Raw genomic sequence first — 24,273 nt, 5'->3', positions numbered from 1 at the left:
TAGGTATAAATTTAAAAAGTTTAAAATGAAAAGACAAATAGATAGCTTCTTGATTTCCTGGATGTTATTTTAACATTGTCATATGTGCAGCTATAACTAAAATAGCTTTACATCAAAGACATGATTTTTTATGAAAAGTTTAAAATTTATATGAAATATATTTACATTTTAATAAAATTCAAAAATGTTTTAAAAATTAATTTTAAAAAGTATACTCAATATGAAATTTTAGTTGGAAAAACAGATATCTCATTTAGAAAATGTATTTGAAGATATATATTTGTTAAACAAAATTTTATATCTCACATGTTGGATGATAAGCTTTTGAATATAAGACCACTTCATCAAACATTTTCTGATTAATTTTTTCTTTCCTTTTTTTTTTTTTTTTAAGTCTTTTTTCCTTTTCTGGGAGATACTTTACAGATGTCACACATGTTTAAAAGTTACACCCTTAAATAATTACATTGCAGTCAGAACCAGCAAAAAGCTGGCAGGAAACATGGACAGATGTATCTGGAAGGACAGGAGATGGACAGGTACTGTCCAGCTGTAGATAAGATCAGAGTGTAGCTAAGGCTAATGTTGGCAGGGGAGGGACTGGGGAATAGTATTTCAGCAATGTGGGAGTACAACCCCAGGAACCTGGCCTAGGGGGCCAACAAGGGCTCACATGTTGTGGGTCCTCCTTGTGAGTTGTGGCTCCTCACCCACCAGCTTGGACTTGAGGTTCTTCCTGTAGACCATGATGTCTCTAGGCCACCTGATGATTGTCTATTTCTCACAGAACTGTAAATCTTGTGCAATTTGCTGAAGAAGTTTGAAACCATGACTGATCAGCAACACACAACCCTCAAAATCACTGATGCCATCTTCTAGGGCATTGATGGTATCTATATCCAGGTTCATCCAAGAAGAGCATGTAGGGGTTCTGCCAGACCATACACCCTCAAGACTTCTGCCCATCAGATAGGTTCTGGACTGGGATGACCTGCTGTTTCCTAAGGAGACCAGTTGCACAATCATCTTCTTCATTTCTTCCTTCACCTTGCTCTCTGGATAGCATTCATCATGCACTCCAAAGGAAAAAGATCTAAGTCCGCTTGCTCTTGTAAATGCTGATGGTAATGTACTCTTTTGATGTTGAGAGTGTTTTCAGGTCATTCTGTCTGCAATTAGTAGCTCTCCAGCGATCAGCTTCAGAAGAGCTGACGTCTCTGTTCCATTGGGCCCCACCAAAGTCATTCATGTGTTGTAACTGACACATAATTTTAGATTGTTGTAGATGCAAGTCCTGTCTTTTGTTTATTTGAAGTGACATTTTGCACAATGATAATAGGTGGAGGGATCATTCCACATGGTGAGAAATAAAATGACAGTGTCTTGTCACTCACAGCTCTCTGTCAGTCCTGATGTCATCATTTTCTGTAGTGTCTTCTCCTTGGTGTGGGTCTGCTAAATCAGCTTGGCATTACCATGACTGAACCAAACAGTATAGTTCTTCATGTATGCAATTTGATCCTGCTCCCTGTGAAACCTCTTCATCTGATTCTCTTTCACCTCCAGTCATATCCTCACATACTGACTACAATTACCTGACAAGAAACTTTAGTTTCTTATTTCAAGTGTTAATGTTGTTGATATAGACATCATTCAGAAAGTCCTGGGAATGGGAGATGAGGACCTAGATGTGCTTAAAAGCCTTTAGTTCTTAAACACACACAAGCATCAAGTTTCAGGTAGTTGTTGGGCTCATCCAGGAGCAGCATGAAACACTGAATAATTAAGAAGGAATTTGACTACAAAGAGTTTTTTTGTTTTGTTTTGTTTTTCTCATGTGTTCATCGTTGCCAATTACCTGACCCAGTGTAGTTCAACACAATCAGAAGGAAACCTCCCAGTTACTGGCTCCTGAAAAAAGTGGAAACTTTATCTAATGTTTTGAATGTTTCTTGTGTCTGCACAAAGGACTGGTTATTGTATGTATCACTTGAGTTGGACTGCTTGGGGAACTAGTGATGTAATTTGGATTAGACGTTGAAGACCAGTAACATGGGGCATTAGAGCAGCAGTGAGTATGAAGCTCTATAGGGAGGTGATGGAGGGAGCAAACAATGTTAGGTATAATAACTCAATAGAAATGGAAGTCAAGTGCTACTGAGGGTGAGTATTTTGTTGTTCAGTGGCTAAGTTGTGATCAACTCTTTGCAACCCCATGGACTGCAGCATGCCAGGCTCCTCTATCCTTCACTATCCCACTGAGTTTGCTCAAACTCATGTCCATTGAGTCGGTGTTGCCATCCAACCATCTAATCCTTTATTGCCCAGTTCTTCTCCATCCCTCAGTCTTTAGAATCATGGTCTTTTCCGATATGTCAGCTCTTTGTATCAGGTGGCCAAAGCATTGGAGCTTCAGCTTCAGCATCAGTCTTCCAATGAATATTCAGGGATGATTTCCTTTAACATTGACAAATTTGATCTCCTTGCTGTCCAATTGACTTTCAGGAGTATTGTCCAACACCACAGATCGAAAACATCAGTTCTTTGGTGCTCAACATTGTGGCTCAACTCTCACACCCATATATGACTATTGGAAAAATCATACCTTTGACTATACAGAACTTTGTTGGCAAAGTGATGTCTCTGTTTTGAACATGCTGTCTGGGTTTGTCATGGCTTTTCTTGCAAGGAACAAGTGTCTTTTAATATTGTGGCTACAGTCATGGTCACAGTGATTTTGGAACCCAAGAAAATAAAATCTGCCAATGCTTCCACTTCTTCCCCATCTATTTGCCATGAAATAATACTCAAATTCAAGGGGTTAGATCTGATAGATAGAATGCCTGAAGAACTATGGATGGAGGCTTGTGACACTGTACAAGAGAAAGGGGTCAAGACCATTACCAAAAGAAGAAATGTAAAAAGTCAAAATGGTTATCTAAGGAGGCCTTGCAAATATCCATGAAAAGAATAAAAGTGAAAGGAGAAAAGGAAAAGGGAAGAAAAGGGAAAGGAGAAAGGGAAAGATATACCCATTTAAATGCAGAGTTCCAAAGAATAGCAAGGAGAAATAAGGAAGCCTTCCTCAGTGATGAATGCAAAGAAATAGAGGAAAACAATAGAATGGGAAAGACTAGAGATCTCTTCAAGAAAATTAAAGATATCAAGGGAAACTTTCATGCAAAGATGAGCACAATAAGGGACAGAAATGGTATGGACCTAAGAGAAGCAGAAAATATTAAGAAGAGGTAGCAAGAATACACAAAGCACTATACAAAGACAATCTTCATGATTCAGATAATCATGATGATGTGATCACTCACCTGGAGCCAGACATCCTGGAATACAAAGTCAAGTGGGCCTTAGGAAGCATCACTATGAGCAAAGCTAGTGGAGGTAATGGAATTCCAGTTGAGCTATTTCAAATCCTAAGAGATAATGCTGTGAAAGTGCCACACTCATTATGCCAGCAAAGTTGGAAAACTCAGCAGTGGCCACAGGACTGGAAAAGGTCAGTTTTCTTTTCAATCCCAAAGAAAGGAAATGCCAAAGAATACTCAAACTACTGCACAATTGCAGTCATCTCAAGCTAACAGATTAGTTCTCAAAATACTCCAAGATGTGCTTGAACAATATGTGAACTGTGAAATTCCAGATGTTCAAGATGAATTTAGGAAAGGCAGAAGAACAAGACATCGGATTACCAACATCTGTCAGGTCATCAAAAAAGCAAGAAAGTTCCGGAAAAACATCTACTTCTGCTTTATTGACTTTGCTAAAGCCTTTGACTGTGTGGATCACAACAAACTGGAAAATTCTGAAAGAGATGGGAATACCAGACCACCTGATCTGCCTCCTGAGAAAATCTGTATGCAGGTCAGGAAGCAACAGTTAGAAGTGGACATGGAACAACAGACTGGTTCCAGATTAGGAAAGGAGCATGTCAAGGCTGTATATTGTCACCTTGATTATTTAACTCATATGCAGAGTACAACATGAGAAATGCTAAACTGGATGAAACCAGCTGGAATCAAGATTGCTGGGAAAAATATCACTAACTTCAGATATGCAGACGACACCACCCTTATGGCAGAAAGTGAAAAAGAACTCCAAAATCACTGCAGGTGTTGGCTGCTCCATTAAATTAAAAGATGCTTGCTCCTTGAAAGAAAAGTTATGACCAAAGTAGACAGCATATTATAAAGCAGAGACATTACTTTGCCAAAAAATCTTCGTCTAGTCAAAGTATGGTTTTTACAATAGTCATATATGGATGTGAGAGTTGGATGATAAAGAAAGCTGAGCACCAAAGTATTGGTGCTTTTGAACTGTGGTGTTGGAGAAGACTCTTGAGAGTTCCCTGGACAGCAAGGAGATCCAACCAGTCCATCCTAAAGGAAATCAGTCCTGAATATTCATTGGAAGGACTGATGCTGAAGCTGGAACATTAAGGGAAGAACTTACTCATTTGAAAAGACCCTGATGATGGGAAAGACTGAAGGGAGGAGAAGAAGGGGATGACAGAGGATGAGATGGTTGGATGGACATGAGTTTGAGTAAGCTCTGGGAGTTGGTGATGGACAGGGAGGCCTGACAGTGCTGCAGTCCATGGGGACACAAAGAGTTGGACACTACTGAGGGACTGAACTGAACGGAACTGAAATGAACAGGGAAATTAAGGTAGTTAAAATTAGCTGTATATGCTAGAATAAAAAGAGATGTTCACACTCAGGGAAGACTCATGACTAGAAAAGTTTTGAGAAATAATTGAAACTCTAGCTGGGCTGATTGGTGAAGAGACTCACCCTGCAAAAAGATGATTCCTAAAGACTAGGAGAAGAGCCTCTTTTTTATTATTATTATTATCATAAATCATATGTGTACAAATAGGGAAAAATGAAACAACTAAAAAAGCAAAGTAAATCTCCACAGACTGATCTACAGAACATGTATTTCTAAATTACTGAACAAAGAAACTAAAACTTCTGCCTAAATAATGTTCAGTGAGGGCGCAGATTTATGTTTTTAGGCAACTAAACAAAATCAGGAAAATATTGCATAAACCAAATGATAATATCAATAAATTTAAATTATCAATATATAAAAAGAACCAAATAGAAATTTTGATGCTCAAAGATACAATAAGTAAGTTGAAAAAAATCACTAAAGTTGCTCAAAGATAGACTTGACTAGGCATAAATTATTAACAAACTTCAAGACAAATTATTTGAAATTATCAACTCAGTTCAGTTCAGTTGCTCAGTCGTGTCTGACTCTTTGTGACCCCATGAACCGCAGCATGCCAGGCCTCCTTGTCCATCACCAACTGCTGGAGTCTACCCAAATCCATGTGCATTGAGTCGGTGATGCCATCCAACTATCTCATCCTCTGTCATCCCCTTCTCCTCCTGCCCTCAATCTTTCCCAGTATCAGGATCTTTTCAAATGAATCAGCTCTTCGCATCAGGTGGTCAAAGTATTGGAGTTTCAGCTTCAACATAAGTCCATGTACGACTACTGGAAAAACCATGGCCTTGACTAGACGGACCATTGTTGATGAAGTAATGTCTCTGCTTTTTAATATGCTGTCTAGGTTGGTCATAACTTTTCTTCCAAGGAGCAAGTGTCTTCTAATTTCATGGCTGCAATCACCATCTGCAGTGATTTTGGAGCCCTCCAAAATAAAGTCAGCCACTGTTCCCACTGTTTCCCCATATATTTGCCATGAAGTGATGGGACCAGATGCCATGATCTTAATTTTCTGAATTTAAGCCAACTTTTTCACTCTCCTCTTTCAATTTCATCAAGAGGCTCTTTAGTTCTTCTTCGTGTTTTACGATAAGGATGGTGTCATCTGTATATATAAGGTTATTGATATTTCTCCCGGCAATCTTGATTCCAGCTTGTGCTTCTTCCAGCCCAGCATTTCTCATGATGTACGCTGCAAATAAGTCAAATAAGCAGGGTGACAATATACAGCCTTGATGTACTCCTTTTCCTATTTGGAACCAATCTGTTATTCCATGTCCACTTCTAACTGCTGCTTCCTGACCTGCATATAGGTTTCTCAAGAGGCAGGTCAGGTGGTCCAGTATTCCCATCTGTTTCAGAATTTTGCACAGTTTATTGTGATCCACACAGTCAAAAGCTTTGGCATAGTCAAAAAAGCAGAAATAGATGTTTTTCTGGAACTATATTGCTTTTTCCATGATCCAGCAGATGTTGGCAATTTGATCTCCGGTTCCTCTGCTTTTGCTAAAACCAACTTGAACATCTGGAAGTTCATGGTTCATGTATTGCTGAAGCCTGGCTTGGGGAATTTTGAGCATTACTTCACTAGCATGTGAGATGAGTGCATTTGCATGGTAGTTTGAACATTCTTTGGCATTTCCTTTCTTTTGGATTGGAATGAAAACTGACCTTTTCCAGTCCTGTGGCCACTGCTGAGTTTTCCAAATTTGCTGGCATATTGAGTGCAGCACTTTCACATTATCAACTCAAAGGAGAAAAAAAAAAAAAAAACAATGAAAAATCGGAGAAGGAATACTCAAATAACTAAAATCAGAAATTAAAGATGAGCAATTACAGCCAATGCCATAGCAATAAAAAGTTGTAGGACATGATACTGTGAACAACTGTGTGGCAACAAAGTAGGAAAACTAAATGGATATATTTCTAAAAACACACAACCTACCAAGACTCAATTATGAAGAAATAGAATATCTGAGTAGACCTGTAACTTGTTAAAGATATTGAATCAGCAATCAAAAACCATCCAACAGAGAAAAGCACAGGACCAAATGCTTTATTGGTGAATTCTATCAATTAGAGAAATGTAACGATTCTTTTCAAACTCTTCAAAAAAGTTGAAGAGGAGTAAACATTTTCAGTCTTATTCTGTAAAGCCAGCATTACCATCACACCAAAGCCAGACAAGGATATCATATAAAAATAAAACCACAAGTCAATATCCCTAATTAATATTAATATAAAACCTCAATAAAATATTGGCAGACTGAATTCAACAGAGCATTTAAAAGATTTTTTTTTTCCTAAAATGGAAGGATTTTTCAACATATGAAAATCCGTGAATGCACTGTTCCATACTAATAGGGTGAGGACAAAAATTATGTGGTCATCTTAATTGATACAGAAATACAGAAAAAAAAAGTTTTTTGACAAAACTCCATGTCTTTTCATGATAAAAACACTTAACAGCCAAGCATATGATGAAATTTCCTCAACATAGTAAACGCTGTATATGAAGAGACAACAACTAACATCATATTCAGTAGTTAAAAATGAAAACTTTGCTTCTCAGAAAAATTGTTAGAAAACATCACCGACTCCACATGAATTTGAGCATCCAAGGGATGATGGAGGACAGAGGAGCCTGGCATGCTGCAGACCATGGAGTCACAAAGAGTCAGACATGACTTAGCAACTAAACAACAGCAGTGACACTTTAACTTGCCTTATTCCCAACTCTCTACCCAACCCTGCAGAAACTATAAAACTCAATAGTCCCACAACTGCAGTATAAAGCAACAGCCTAGCAGCCACTGAAAGGTACAAAACAACATTAGTATGTCTCTAAAGCAAAATTCTTAGAGAATTATATTATAATTATTTGACATCTCTGACAATTCCCCCAGAAATCCTCATTGCAAGGCTTATATGTATATGTCTTGATACAGAACTTTCTCTGTGTGAGCAATCTTTTCCTGAGGACATTTGTTAAAAATAAACAATGTAACTATTTTTTCCCTGAAAAAGGAAAGTATGAGAATAATGTTTCATTAAATAAAGAGATGGGAATAAAGAGCTGGAAATTTTATTTAAACAAACAAAAAAGAACCTCTGGACTTGGAAAATAAAACAAATGTAAAATTCATGAGAGCAGTTCAACAGGAAATTTCAGCTGGCAGAAAGAATTATTTGTGAACTTAAAGACGGGTCAGTTGATATTACAGTTTCCCAGGTGGTGCAGTGGTAAATAATCTGCCTGCCAATGCAGGAAACCCTATAAAGAACTCAAAACTCTATGATTAAAGGAGACTGATACAGTTTTAAAATTAGAAAATATTTGAGTCTTGCTTTTATCAAAAGAAAAATGATTGAGAACTTCAGAGACATCACTATAGATTTCTCTCTGGCCCTTAAGTGTATGCCTCTAATCTCAGAGCCAGCAATCATGAATCAAATCATTCTCTCAACTGGAATAGATATGATGTTCTTAGCTATAGCATTTTTTCTTTCTCTTCTACTACATCTGATTCACCTTAGCCAGGAAAAATTCTCTATTTTTAAGGACTTACATGATCATACTGGACCCACCTGTCTAATCTAATCTCTCCAATGAAGGCCCATAATCTTAATTATAACTGAAAAATTCTGTTTTCCACATAACATATTTAAAGATTCTAGATATTAGGACATAGACATGTTTGGGAGGGCTAGTTTCTTACTAGCCCTCCCAAACTATATGTAACTGTTCATACTCCTTCATGCATCACCTGTAACCCCATACTGTGAGTTCCAAGTGATTAATCAGGGAGCTGGACCTCCACCCCATCCTTTGCATGCTCTGTAGAATCAGACAGCAGCACGCTGATTGCCCCACTTAGCAGTGTTTTTGGAGTCTTATCAGGGAGTTGACCTTGTTTTCTCTGTCCATGGAGATAGGGAGTGTTATAATTCTTCTACTGAGGTAGTGTTTATGTGAGAGAAAAGCTTATGTTCTGTCTTCAATCTTGAGGAAGTTGCTGGTACTCCCATTTCCCAACCAAGGTAGTATCCATGAGGTCTGCTGCCAAGCTGTGCCTCAACTCCCATCCTGAAGCAAGGAAACTTAAGAAGGCAGTACTGAGATGAGCTAGTGACCATTCATAGCTACACCTCATCTACCATCATCACCTAGTGTCAAAGAGACCAGTCAAGGCAGTGAGAGTCCAAACTAATTAGAATTTCACTTTTCACACATACCTGGGGTCAGTGTGCCCCAGTAGAATAGATAAATCTCAACACCTATGAAGTAGCAATGATAGTGAGGCATTGTGAGTTGGGACTCCTGGGCACTTCAGTGCCTTCCATGATAGAGTAGCAAAGCCCAGTGGCAAGCCCACCATCCACCTGCAATGAAGGAGACAGATTAAGGTGTTGCACAGTAGGACTTGTTTGCACTTGCTTCTCTGGCCCTCTATGTCAGCAGAAAACATGAGGTACTAAGCCAGAACTCTACCATGCACATTAAGGTAGTATCTGTCAATTATTCAGTTCCCCTTTCTCTTAACTCTGTGAGGCCAGTGGAGAGGTAATCACACTCTCCAAGTTGGAGACAAGAAGATGGTGTGGGTCAGTGACCCACATTTTACAGGATGGTGTTGGTGGAGCCCAATAGGAAGTTAAACATAAACACCTAAGCAGCTACAGTGGTATGCCTCAACAGGTGTACAACCAGCTTTAAAATAAGATTCCACAATTTTTAAAATGTAATTTATATTTCTAGGATTCAAATAAAAAATTACTCTTCATACAAAGAATGAGTGAGAAAAATATCATAAACAGAAACCAACAGGGAGATGAATTTGATGTTGAAATTATTTATCAAATCTTTTAAAACAATCATTATAAAAAAATTCCAACATGCAATGAAAAATTCTCTTCAAACAAATGAAGAAAAAAAAAAAAAAACCTCAGCAGAGAAGTATATGTCAAAAGTGCCAAATAGAAATTATGAAATTGAAAAGTACAAGAAAAACAAAGTTGCTTGATCAAAGTTGCTTAATAGGAGGGTTGAGATGACAAAGGGTAGAAGTAAAAAATTTGAGGACAGTCCAGTAGAATTTACCTAATCTGAACAATCTCCATGAACAGAGGAGACTGGTGGGCTACAGTCCATGAGGTCACAAAGAGTTAGACATGACTGAGCAACTAAGCACAATCTGAAAAATAGAGAAAAAGCTGACTGAAATAACAGTTTGAGGAAACAGTTGGACAAAAGTAGATAGCTCATTTTTTATATCATGGAAACTGAGAGGAAGAAGAGAAAGGAGAATTTAAAACATATAAAAGACGTAATGACAGAAAACTTTCCAAATTTGATGAAAGCTGTAAAACTATAGGATCAAGATACTGAGCAAAATAGGAGACCTAAAGAAATCCACACCAAAATACATGATAATTAGAATTCTGAAAATTAAGTAAAAAACTATGGAAAGAACCTAGTGTCACATGACACATTACCTTAAAGGGAACAACCATATTGAATAGCAATGGATTTCTTATCTGAAAACATGCAAGTCTGAAGAAAATAACACAGCATTTTTCAAGTGTTAGAAGAAAAGAATTGCAAATTGCAAATTTTATATCTAGCTAAAATATCTTCAGGAATCAAAAGAATATAAAGACATTCTCAGATAAAGGAAAACCAAGAGAACATGCTGCTAGTAAACATAATCTTAAATAGTTACAGGAAGATCTCAAAATGATATATAGGAAAGGACTTGAAACTTCAGAACAAATTAAAAGGGACTTCTGGTCTGGACAATATTGTATAGGCCAGTTTCTTCTACTTCTCTCTCACTCTTTAAACTATATAATACTCTTAAATAATGTGGGAGACAACCAAAGAAGGATGCTGACAGGTGGTAAGAGGAAGGAAGACTGATGTGAGAATATACTACTGGAGGAGAATCAAAGTGGGAGGATATCTGAAGTTCCATATACCCTCAATTTCGTCATTCTTGTCTCAGATTAGCACTGGAAGACACCCAGGTAGGTTTCAGGATTTTCTCTGCCGAGATTCAGCAAGCCTGGATTCACTGGTAAGGGCAATCAATTACAAACTCTGATAACAAAAGCCAAGAGAGGAGCACTTTTTTCTCTTTGGGGTCAGAACCCTCCATTTCTGTACTAAGATGCTGAAGTGACTGGAGAAGGAAACATGCAGTGGGGATCCTAACCTACTAATAATAAATGCTTACCCCAGGAAGTGCTCCCCCTCCACCTCAAATAGATGAATAAGCAACAACCAGGAAAACCTCTTCATCTCCAAATTTTGAGGCTATAGAAATATATACATTAAAATATGTAAGAAATACCTAAAGTAGTGCCAAGAGGGAACTTAATAGCACTTAAAGACTTACATTAGAAAAGAAGGAGAAAGATCTCAGTGATAACCCAATTTTCTACCTCAAAAATCTAGAATAAGAAGAGCAGAAGAAACTGAAAGTAAGTTCAGATAAGTCATTAATACACATTGGAGCAGAAATCAATGAAACTGAAAATGGGAAAACAATAGAGAGGATAATTGACAGAAATGCAGCAGAGAAATGCAGCACAAGTATGTTTGGAATGGTTACCAACAGTATCTGCCCCATCATCGATAGCCTGTGATCCCATTGTCACCAAAAATGATGCATTCTTTGTGGCTGCAACTTGTTATGGTCAGATAAAACAGTGCTGTACACATTTCAGTGGAGGAATATGAGTAACTGAACTATAGTCCCCTGTAGGCAAAATAATGGAAATAGAAGAAAAGGAACTTATGGTGAATAAAGGTACAAAGTAGTGCTCCAAGAGTTTTTATTATCTACACTTACTAGAAGAATCAAATGAAGAACAACAGAAATTCTTAACACATTGATCTGTAGAGGCTTACTGTCTATGCATTTAAGCTGTCATGAATATCCTTTTGTTTACACTGTAGTTTTATGGGATTATTGAAGGGTAAATATGATGTTACTTTGGAAAAAAAGTAAACCAAGTCCACCATTTAACAATAGCATTTTGATATTTAGGATGAAGAATTACAATTAATGGCAAAACATTTAAATTCAATACTCTCTTCACCTGTTTTATTACCATATTTTTTCAATGTTTTAGGGCATTTCTTGGTTTAGTACTGTAAATAAACATCTTGGTTCAACAGGGAGGAATTGTTTATGACACTTGTTAGCAAAGTAGAGCGAATAAATTTTATGAGATGCATGTTGTTGGTTATTAAATAAAATAGAAAATGAAAGCTATATAATCTTATATGCCTAACACATTTTTTTCCTCAATTTGGGCTTCATTTTCAAAATTATAGTGTTAAAAGAGAATGAACATAATTAACCATACATAGGAAATTAATGCATGCTTGTAATAGGGATAACAGTTTTTATAGAGTTGGATGATTACTTTTAAACCCAATTAAAATTTAAGAGTTGGTGTTCCTTCATTAGTTAGATTGGATTTTCTTTAGTCCAGAAATTATATTTTTTTCTTTGAAGTTATACATATGAGGTGAATATTTGGAAACTGGAGGAATAATACTAGTGATTTATTATTATTATTATTATTATTATTATTATTATTATTCAATCAATTGAAACATGAGTTTGGGCAAGCTAGAGGAGTTGGTGATGGACAGGGAGGCCTGGCAGGTTTCAGTCACAAAAAGTTGGACACAACTGAGTGATTGAACTGAAACAAAACTTTCATTTATTTTAATGAAAAAAAATGTAATTGTTTCCTGATCATTGTTTGCTTCTTAATAGAAAAGAGAAAAATAAATTTTCCATGATGAAGACCATATCTGAGTAAGAGTAGGTTCATTTGGCCAAACAGTGAGCTGAAACTCTCAGAACCAGTTTTATTTATTTAGCATAATTTTGCAACTAGGGAGGAAATTGAGTAACTACCTTTTGTTATGTTATGGGTCATGAATATCGAAGTAATTGAACATGTCTTACTGGATGTAGATTGACTTTTAACTATTAATCAGTCTCATTTATTTTAAAAATTTATTTCAGTGTTAATATTAAAAAGTGCTTTTTATTTTGACTATTTTTAGAAATAAAGTGAGTTGAACTCTGTTGTTTCATAAAAATTGATAAGGATTAATTACTTCAGCTAAATATGGCTGCAATGTTCACTAGAAAACACAAACACTGACAGGTTTTTATGGAGAATGATAGGTTCCAGATTCTAAGAGATAAATAGTTGTACTTCTGTCTATTATCTCACTGAGAGTTATCATTATGAAGTTATGAATATGACCTGCTGAGTTCAGAAGAATTGGTCAGCTTGATTGCTGACTGGCAAAAGCATGAATTAAAAATATTATTTCTACTATAATCTATTAACTTTGAGGTGAACCACACAGCACTAAGTAGATGAAAAAGTTCTCAATAAGGCATTTTGAAAGCTTACATTTTAACAGATTACTTTAACTAGTAACCTGACAAAACATGGTCCCCTGGAAAAGGAAATGACAAAGCACTTCAGTATTTTTACTTTGAGAACCCCATGAACAGTATGAAAAGGCAAAAAGATAGGACACTGGAAAATGAACTCCCCAGGTTGGTAGATACCCAATAAGCTACTGGAGAAGGGTGGAGAAATAACTCCCGAAAGAATGAAGAGGCAGAGCCAAAGCAAAAACAACGTAGATTGTGGATGTGACTAGAGATGGAAGTTCAGTGCTATAAAGAACAACATGCAACGGTAGGAATGGTAGGACTTACTGAGAATGGTAAGTCCAAGAATCAAGGTAAATTGAAAGTGGTCAAACAGAAGATGGTAAGAGAGAACACCAATATTTAAAGAATCAGTGAACAAAATGGACCAGAATGAGTGAACTTAATTCAGATGATCAGTATATCTAGCACCATGGGTGAGAATCTCTTAGAAGAAATGGAGTAGCCCTCCTAGACAACAGAAGAGTCTGAAATGCAACACTTGGGTGCAATCTCAAAAACAACAGAATGATCTCTGTTCATTTCCAAGGCAAACCATTCAATATCACAGTAATCCAAGTATAGGCCCCAACCACTAATGCCAAAGAAGCTGAAGTTGAATGGTTCTATGAAGACCTATAAGACCTTCTAGAACTAACACCCAAAAAAGATGTCTTTCTTTATCATAGGGAACTGGAATGCCAAAATAGGAAGTGAAGAGATACCTAAAATAACAGGCAAATTTAACCTTGGAGTAGAAAATGTAGCAGGGCAAAGGCTAACTGAGATTTGCCAAAAGAACACACTGGTCAAAACAAACACTCTTTTCCAACAACATAATAGAAGACTCTATACATGAACATCATCAGATGGTCAATACTGAAATCAGATTAATTATATTATTTGCAGTCAAAGATGGAGAAGGTCTACACAGTCAGTGAAAAAAAAAAAAAGGACCAGAACCTAACTGTGCCTCATATAATGAACTCCTCATTGACAAATTCAGACTTAAATTGAAGAAAGCAAGGGAAACAACTAGACCATTTAGGTATGACCAAAATCAAATCTCTTACAATTATATGCTGGAAGTGACAAATAGATTTAAGGGATTAGATTTGATAAACAGAGTGCCTGAAGAACTGTGGACAAGAGATACATGACATTGTATAGGAGGTGATGATCAAGATCATTCCCAAGAAAAATAAATGGAAAAAGGCAATATGGTTGTCTGTGGAGGCCTTTAAAATACCCGAGAAAAGAAGAGAAGGTAAAGGCAAAGGAGTAAAGGGAAGATATACCCATTTGAATGCAGAGTTCCAGAGAATAGCAAGCAGAGGTAAGAAAGCCTTCCTCAGTGATCTATGCAAAGAAATAAAGGAAAACAATAGAATGGGAAAGACTAAAGTTCTCTTCAAGAAAATTAAAGATACCAAGGGAACATTTCATGCAAAGATGGACACAATAAAGGACAGAAATGGTATAGACCTTACAGAAGCAGAGGATATTAAGAAGAGGTGGCAAGAATACACAAAAGAACTATACAAAAAAAGATCTTCATTACTCAGATAACTAGGGGGGTATGATCACTCTCCTAGAGCCAGAAATCCTAGAGTGTGAAGTGAAGTGGGCCTTGGGAAGTGTCACTACGAACAAAGCTAGTGGAAGTGATGGAATTCCAGTTCAGCCATTTCAAATCCTAAGAGATGATGCTGTGAAAGTGCTTCACTCAATATGCCAGCAAATTTGGAAAACTCAGGGCCACAGGACTGGAAAAGGTCAGTTTTCATTCCAATACCAAAGAAAGGCAATGCCAAAGAATGCTCAAACTATTGCATAGTTGCACTCATCTCATATGCTAGTAGAGTAACGCTCAAAATTCTCCAAACCAGGCTTCAGCAATACGTGAACCGTGAACTTCCAGATGTTCAAGTTGAATTTAGAAAAGGCAGAGGAGCCAGAGATCAAATTGCTGACATCCACTGGATCATTGAAAAAGCAAGAGAGTTCCAGAAAAACATCTATTTCTGCTTTATTGACTATGCCAAAGCCTTTGACTCTGTGAATTTCACAACAAAATGTGGAAAATTCTTCAAGTGATGTGAATACCAGACCACCTGACCTACCTCCTGAGAAATCTGTATGCAGGTCAAGAAGCAACAGTTAGATCTTGCCATAGACCAATGAATTGATTCCAAATAGTGAAAGGAGTACATCTCAGCTGTATTTTGTCACCCTCTTCATTTAAAGTATATGCATAGTACATCATGTGAAATGCTGGGCTGGATGAAACACAAGATAGAATCAAGATCATGGGGAGAAATATCAATAACCTCAGATATGCAAATGACACCACCTTTATGCCAGAAAATGAAGAACTAAAGAGCCTCTTGATAAGAGTGAAAGAGGAGTGTGAAAAAGCTGGTTTAAAACTTAACATTCAGAAAACTATGATCATGGCATCCGGTCCTATCACTTTCTGGCAAGTAGATGGGGATACAATGGACACAGTGAAACTTTCTTTTTTGGGCTCCAAAATCACTGCAGATAATGACTGCAGCCATGAAATTAAAAGATGCTTTCTCCTTGGAAGAAAACCTATGACCAACCTAGACAGCATATTAAAAAGCAGAGACATGCCATCAGCAGATGAATGGATAAGAAAGCTGTGGTACATATACACAATGGAATATTACTCAGCCATTAAAAAGAATACATTTGAGTCAGTTCTGATGAGATGGATGAAACTGGATCCAATTATACAGAGTGAAGTAAGCCAGAAAGAAAAACACCAATACAGTATACTAACATATATATATGGAATTTAGAAAGATGGCAATGATGACCCTGTATGCAAGACAGCAAAAAAGACACAGATGTGTATAGCAGACTTTTGGACTCAGAGGGAGAGGGAGAGGGTGGGATGATTTGGGAGAATGGCATTGAAACATGCATACTATCATGTAAGAATTGAATCGCCAGTCTATGTCCAATGCAGGATACAGCATGCTTGGGGCTGGTGCACGGGTATGACCCAGAGGGATGTTATGGGGAGGGAGGTGGGAGGGGGGTTCATGTTTGGGAATGCATGTACACCCATGGTGGATTCATGTCAATGTATGGCAAAACCAATACAGTATTGTAAAGTAAAATAAAGTAAAAATAAAAATTAAAAAAAAAAAAAAGCAGAGACATGGCTTTGCCAAAGAGAGCTGTCTAGTCAAAGCTATGGCTTTTCCAATAGTCATGTATAGATGTGAGAGCTGGACTATAAAGAAAGCTGAGCACCAAAGAATTGATGATTTTGAACTGTGGTGTTGGAGAAGACTCTTGAGAGTCCCTTGGACTGCAAGGAAATTAAACCAGTCAATCCTAAATGAAATCAATCCTGAATATCCATTGGAAGGACTGATGCTGAAGCTCCAATACTTTGGCCACCCGGTGAGAAGAAATGACTCCTTGGAAAAGACCCTGACGCTGGAAAAGACTGCAGGCAGGAGAAGAGGCAGACGACAGATGATGAGATGGTTGGATGGTATCACCGACTCGACGGACATGATTTGGGCAAGCTCCAGCAGCTGGTGATGGACAGGAAAGCCTGTTGTGCTGCAGTCCAAGGGGTCGCAAAGAGTTGCACACGACTCAGTCACTGAACTGAACTGAACTGAACTGAACTTTAAATAGTACTTTGAAATCATATATGCCTTCTGAAGTTTCACCTAAAATAATAAGAAGCTCTTAATAGTTTTTTTAAATGATAAAATTGTTGATAAAATATATCCAATTTTATTTTAGGAAATATGAACTTTTTTGACTGAAAGCATTCAAAATGTTTTTAATACCTCAGATGTGAAAGCCTTCTGGATTAGCCCTCTTTATTTTATATCTCTGTTTTCTCTTTTCAAAAAATTAATATTCTGTTTGATATTCTAAGGTATATACTTATTTGTGTCTGAAGGCCATATTTCAATTATCAAGTATTGTTGTTTTTGCTGTGTTTTTTTTTTTTTCCTATTTTACATGTGAAAACTTCTTAACTCTTATGATTACTTTCTCTCTACTGGTTTGTGGTTTCTCTAACCACAACTTAAAAAAAAAATCTTAATCTACATTGTTGGATTTTTCTCATGACAATTTTCTGTTTAAAATTAATTACTGATAGGAAAATTCAAAATTATAAGAAATTAATTCATTATGCTGAGAGTGTTGTATGTAAGTTAAGTCTACATCATAGAGATAAAACATCAACACTGATAGGTCCTAATAAAAAATTCACACCTCTGTATATTTATTAGCTGTAGAACTTTTGTCTCTATAATTGAGAATTCACATTTTAGTGGTGACTATAAAATGATTAACATATCTCCATCTAAATCTTCACTGTAAGATATATTAATTAACATTTTAATAGTATAGATTTATTTTATTCTTGAAATATATATTAGGCTTTAATTCTCACATCAATTAACTGAGAGCTTTAAAAATTTTGGGCTTTCCAGGTAGCTCAGCTGGCAAAATATCCTCCTGAAATGCAGGAGTCCTGGATTCCATCCCTGGGTTGAGAAGATCCTCTGGAGAAGGGAACAGAAACCCACTCCAGTATTCTGCCCTGGAGAATTCCATGGACTGTATAGTCCATGGAGTAGCAGAGCTGGACAAAACTGAGTGAATTTCACTTCATTTTAAAAATTATTATTTTTAAAATTATTTGTTGCATTCACAGGACACTTTGCCTATGCACAGCTTTATCATACACTGTCAAAAGTAAGAAGCTAAGAATGTACATTTTCATTTATCCAAGTCCTAGCTCTTAAAAATATTGCTCTAAATCACAGGTATATATATACTCTTCCATGGTATACTAAGTTAGCCTCACAGAGAAGCATTGGTGTTAGTAGATGAAATAATTCACTGAACAAGACTTTTCTTTTTTTTAAATCACTTGAAATATTTACCTAGAGATCTATTATTACTTACTCTTAGACATTAGAATATTCAATACAAATTGTCTCCTCAGCATATATATTATTATACCCAAGATACTTGAAACATATGCTTTTTATCATAATGGTTGCTGTTTCCTGTTTTAGGTTGACTTTCTCTAGAGTGTATTGAAGAATGCACACATTTTTGCTGACATTTTATCAGAGCAATAAAATGAGATGTGGGTCTATACTCAAAAGGCCACTAAATTAAGTCAGTATGTTTACTGCAGAAAACAACAGTTTGCCCAACTCTCTGAAAAAAACAAATTAGTAAAATATGACCCAGTTTATGTTAAGTGTATTGTTACACAAACCCCTCAATCTGTGAGTATTCTATACTCTAAATACATAACTGAGAATCTGCCCTAACATTTACAGGTAAAATGATTTTTACTAATGAAAAAGTAAGTTAGTGGATACAGGAAGAATATAATCAAGAAAATTGATTGATATATGTGGATTTTGTGTGATATGATAAATAAAAGATTTTAAAATAAATTCACTTTCTTCTGATTTTTCATTAGAAAATAGAATAATAATATGAAATTATTCTGTCTCATAGATTATATATTTATAATGTAAAATATGACTCATTTTAATATCTGAAAATGATTTTGATTTTTTGGATGGATACATTGCTATTGCTAGTTACAATTTTATTTTGCCATTTCTAAATCTTACCACTTTCTGTTTTCTTATAACAGAAGTTGTCAAATAGAAGTAATATTTTACACCTAAGCTTGTTTTGCTTCTATCTTGAGATAAAATGTCATTTTTTAATATGTAGGAGGGATATACTTAATGTTTTCTGTTGATTAAGAAAATTATTATTTATTCTAGTTGTTGAGAATATCACATTTGTCTTATTTTTTCCACTGATATAGAGCTATGCATTTATTGTTTCTGAATGCTAAATCATTCTTAAATTTCTTTTTTTTCTTTTTTCCTTTTAAAAATTATTATTATCATTATTTTTACTTTACAATATTGTATTGGTTTTGCCACACATCAACATGAGTCTGCCACGAGTGTACACATGTTCCCAATCCTGGACCCCCCTCCCACCTCGCTGCCCCCACCACCAACTTGTGATGTATTATGTGTTTGAAAATGAAAGTGTTAGTTGCACCTTTGTGTCCAACTCTGGACTCCATGGATTGTATAGCCTGCCAGGCTTCTCTGTCCATGAAATTCTCCAGGCAAGAGTACTGGAGTGAGTAGTCATTCCCTTCTCCAGAGAATCTTCTGAGATTAAATCCTTGTCTCTTGTATTGCAGGCAAATTTTTTACCATCTGAACCACCAGATGTTATTTAATTTGATTGACTTTTGTTTATAATATGTTTTTACTTATATTCTTGAGAGAAGTTAGCCTATACTATTCTTTTACTAAAAGCTCACATCAGAATTTTGTGTTAAGTTTATCCTGGGGTAGTGGAACAAGTTGGGAAGTGGTTTTATGTCAGATATTTCAGCAGTTAAGCCTTATAGTTTTGGAAGGGGAGATTATTTCAGAAAAAAATAGTCAGAGTAAATAATTTAGGCAAAAATGTTACCTTAGTTGAGACTAACTTCCAACTGATATCACAAGGAAGCTGAGGAATACATACTTTACCATAGAAGAAAATATTCTAGGAATTATGAAGAGAGCTACAGATTTATTTATTCAATACTTAGGAATATATCTACCTAAGGAAACTAAAGACCTATATATAGAAAACTATAAAACACTGATGAAAGAAATCAAAGAGGACACTAATAGATGGACAAATATACCATGTTCATGGATTGGAAGAATCAATATAGTGAAAATGAGTATACTACCCAAAGCAATTTACAAATTCAATGCAATCCCTATCAAGCTACCAGCCACATTTTTCACAGAACTAGAACAAATAATTTCAAGATTTGTATGGAAATACAAAAAACCTCAAATAGCCAAAGCAATCTTGAGAAAGAAGAATGGAACTGGAGGAATCAACTTGCCTGGCTTCAGGCTCTACTACAAAGCCACAGTCATCAAGACAGTATGGTACTGGCACAAAGACAGACATATAGATCAATGGAACAAAATAGAAAGCCCAGAGATAAATCCACACACATATGGACACCTTATCTTTGACAAAGGAGGCAAGAATATACAATGGAGTAAAGACAATCTCTTTAACAAGTGGTGCTGGGAAAACTGGTCAACCACTTGTAAAAGAATGAAACTAGATCACTTTCTAACACCGCACACAAAAATAAACTCAAAATGGATTAAAGATCTAAATGTAAGATCAGAAACTATAAAACTCCTAGAGGAGAACATAGGCAAAACACTCTCAGACATAAATCACAGCAGGATCCTCTGTGATCCACCTCCCAGAATTCTGGAAATAAAAGCAAAAATAAACAAATGGGATCTAATTAAAATTAAAAGCTTCTGCACAACAAAGGAAAATATAAGCAAGGTGAAAAGACAGCCTTCGGAATGGGAGAAAATAATAGCAAATGAAGCAACTGACAAACAACTAATCTCAAAAATATACAAGCAACTTCTGCAGCTCAATTCCAGAAAAATAAACGACCCAATCAAACAATGAGCCAAAGAACTAAATAGACATTTCTCCAAAGAAGACATACGGATGGCTAACAAACACATGAAAAGATGCTCAACATCACTCATTATTAGAGAAATGCAAATCAAAACCACAATGAGGTACCACTTCACACCAGTCAGAATGGCTGCGATCCAAAAATCTGCAAGCAATAAATGCTGGAGAGGGTGTGGAGAAAAGGGAACCCTCCTACACTGTTGGTGGGAATGCAAACTAGTACAGCCACTATGGAGAACAGTGTGGAGATTCCTTAAAAAATTGCAAATAGAACTACCGTATGACCCAGCAATCCCACTGCTGGGCATACACACCGAGGAAACCAGAATTGAAAGAGACACATGTACCCTAATGTTCATCGCAGCACTGTTTATAATAGCCAGGACATGGAAACAACCTAGATGTCCATCAGCAGATGAATGGATAAGAAAGCGGTGGTACATATACACAATGGAGTATTACTCAGCTGTTAAAAAGAATTCATTTGAATCAGTTCTGATGAGATGGATGAAACTGGAGCCGATTATACAGAGTGAAGTAAGCCAGAAAGAAAAACACCAATACAGTATACTAACACATATATATGGAATTTAGGAAGATGGCAATGACGACCCTGTATGCAAGACAGGGAAAGAGACACAGATGTGTATAACGGACTTTTGGACTCAGAGGGAGAGGGAGAGGGTGGGATGATTTGGGAGAATGACATTCTAACATGTATACTATCATGTGAATTGAATCGCCAGTCTATGTCTGACGCAGGATGCAGCATGCTTGAGGCTGGTGCATGGGGATTACCCAGAAAGATGTTATGGGGAGGGAGGTGGGAGGGAGGTTCATGTTTGGGAATGCATGTAAGAATTAAAGATTTTAAAATTTAAAAAATAAAAAACTAAAATTAAAAAAAAAAAAAACAGTGACTGAAATTAGAAAATGGCTATGTCAAATTCTAAAGGAAACTGGTGAATGCTTATATCCAACATAATCAACTCTCTTGATCACACAGATTCCATTGCTTCTCCTGTTTTTTTTAATTATAATTCCTGGAAAAATTATCAAAGGAGGTTTAATGTGACAAGTTCAGTTCCTGTTCCTGCAGTTTTTGCTGAGACCATAATAGATCATCAGGATCCCCATTATCTACTATCCACTGTAGTTATACCTTCCATTTAGTTAACATTTCTGCTGATCAAAATTGGCTTGTGATCTTGGTTGATACAGAACTTCCCTGATACTCCCTCATATTTTCATTAGACTTTATTTGTGGTACTCACTCACTTAACTGATAATGCTTGCCATGGAAAACCACAAATCCTTTCATTGAGCATCAGTGTATTTCTCTCCACCCCCATTACATAAAAGTTGACCTTCCTACACATAGTGGTTAGGGCAGATTATCCCTGTCCATATGCTAATTTCTATTCTCTGCTGGTCTGGTAGCAGAACTCACCTAAAATGATCAGGTAGCTGATGCGGCTTTAAGTTTCTTTTGTGTAATTCCTAATCAGGCTATTGTTTGGAACATATTTAAATATTTTCAGTTCTATGCTATGTCTGCCTTAATTGTCTGTATATCTGCAGATCAATTTTATTTGTAAGTTTTCCCTTGGTTTTTAGTCTTCGAATTTTTGTCCCATGTTAATACTAGGGATATTTTAGTGCATGTTACACTCAACATGAAAAATTTAACCAGCTCTAAATAATTGTATTTTCCTTTAGGGAAGAATTAACTTGCTTCATGCCTGTAGTTAGAGTAAGGGCATATTACCGTGTCTTGATAAACAACCTAGATTTTTTTGAGCTTGTGTTTTAAAGCTTATCTTTATCTGGTACACATTTTATTTTAGGACATAGCTATTTAGAAGTGGCAACTGAATGCATGTGGTGTTTATTGCTCTCTTCTCTCCTCTCCTATCCTGCAGTACAATTGTGTCTCCTCTGCAACATCAGACTATTGAAAGTTCCTAGGCTTTTTAAGTTACTTAGCAATTTCTTTCTGATTGATTTCTTGGCCTCTTCCTTCTGTGTATTTTAGGATTTACTGGTAATCTATAGTACTAAAGCATTCAGAATTTTTGGATCACTTCTCTTTGTTATTTTTATCCAAGATTTCTATTTCTCATGTACTGGATGCATTATTACTTCTGAAAACAAAATTTTGCCTCTCTCAAAACAATATCTCAAGCTGAGTTTATATAAGGGCTTAATGCCTTATCATGAGATTTAGGAGAAAAAAATCCCTGATATAAAAGTAGCATAGTGCACCAGCCCCAAGCATCCAGTATCTAAATTTATATTAAAAACAACAACAACAACAAAAGTAGCATAGCTTTCCCCCCCTGCAATTTGTTCATTTTCTTTCCACAATGTTGTTGCTTCAAGTTTCAGTTACTTATGTTCTCTGATAGTGAGTACCAGATGTTTTTGACACTTCTTCAGTTTTATGGATGTGCTTTTCTGATTCAGGCTCCTCAGTGGTAACCAGTTGTAGAACACTATTTTATGTGATTTCATGGCAATGAAATATTTGGAGACTCTTCTTAATGGGCTAACATAGATATTTTTGTTTTTAAATTATGTTAAAAAAAAAAAAAAGACTGCATCCTATGATTATGCCATTCTAGTTTTAAAGCAATTAAATTCTAGATCCTAACCACATTTTAAACAAGTGAAATTAGACTTCCTTTCTTTAATTAGCGTTTTAGAACTGCCCATCAGTTTAGAGTGATGACAAATCTAGACAGTGTGTTGAAAAGCAGAGGCATTATTCTGCCAACAAAAGTCTGTATAGTCAAGGTTATGGTTTTCTCAGTGGTCATGTATGGTTGTGAGAGCTGGACCATGAGGAAGGCAGACAACCAAACAGTTGATTCCTTCAAACTGTGGTGCTGTAGAAGACTCATGAAAGTCCCTTGGGCAGCAAGGAGACCAAACCAGTCAATCTAAAGGGAGATCGACCTTGAATATTCACTGGAAGGACTGATGCTGAAGCTGAAGCTCCAGTATTTTGGTCATCTGATGCAAACAGATGATTCAAAGAAAAAGTTGCTGATGCTGGGAAAGACTGAGAGCAGAAGAAGGCATCAGAGGATGAGATGGCTGGATGGCATCACCAACGCAATGAACATGAACTTGGGCAAAGTCCAGGTGATGGTGAGGGACAGGAAGGACTGGTGTGCTGCAGTCCATGGGGTCACAAAGGGTCAGACATGACTGGGTGATTCAACAACAACAACATCACTTTACATGTAACTATGTAATTGAAGTTTCCTTTAAACGGCATATCATGGATTAGTTCAGTTCAGTTCAGTTCAGTCGTTCAGTCATATCCAGCTCTTTGAGATCCCATGAATCACAGCACGCCAGACCTCCCTGCCCATCACCAGCTCCAGGAGTTCACTCAAACTCACGTCCATGGAGTCAGTGATGCCATCCAGCCATCTCATCCTCTGTGATCCCCTTCTGTTCCTGC

At 36.5% G+C, this 24,273-nt stretch overlaps 1 pseudogene; it reads right to left on the bottom strand.

Moving 5' to 3' along the window:
• Positions 1–669: 669 nt before the first annotated feature.
• On the bottom strand, positions 670–10,743 carry LOC101119438 (ATP-binding cassette sub-family F member 2-like; annotated as a pseudogene).
• Between the last annotated feature and the right edge of the window lie 13,530 nt (positions 10,744–24,273).

This window comes from Ovis aries, chromosome 1, assembly GCF_016772045.2.
Source record: "Ovis aries strain OAR_USU_Benz2616 breed Rambouillet chromosome 1, ARS-UI_Ramb_v3.0, whole genome shotgun sequence".
Taxonomy (NCBI): Eukaryota; Metazoa; Chordata; class Mammalia; order Artiodactyla; family Bovidae; genus Ovis; species Ovis aries.
The sequence above is the reverse complement of the archived record's forward strand: the minus strand, read 5'-3'. Positions and strand labels throughout refer to the sequence as shown.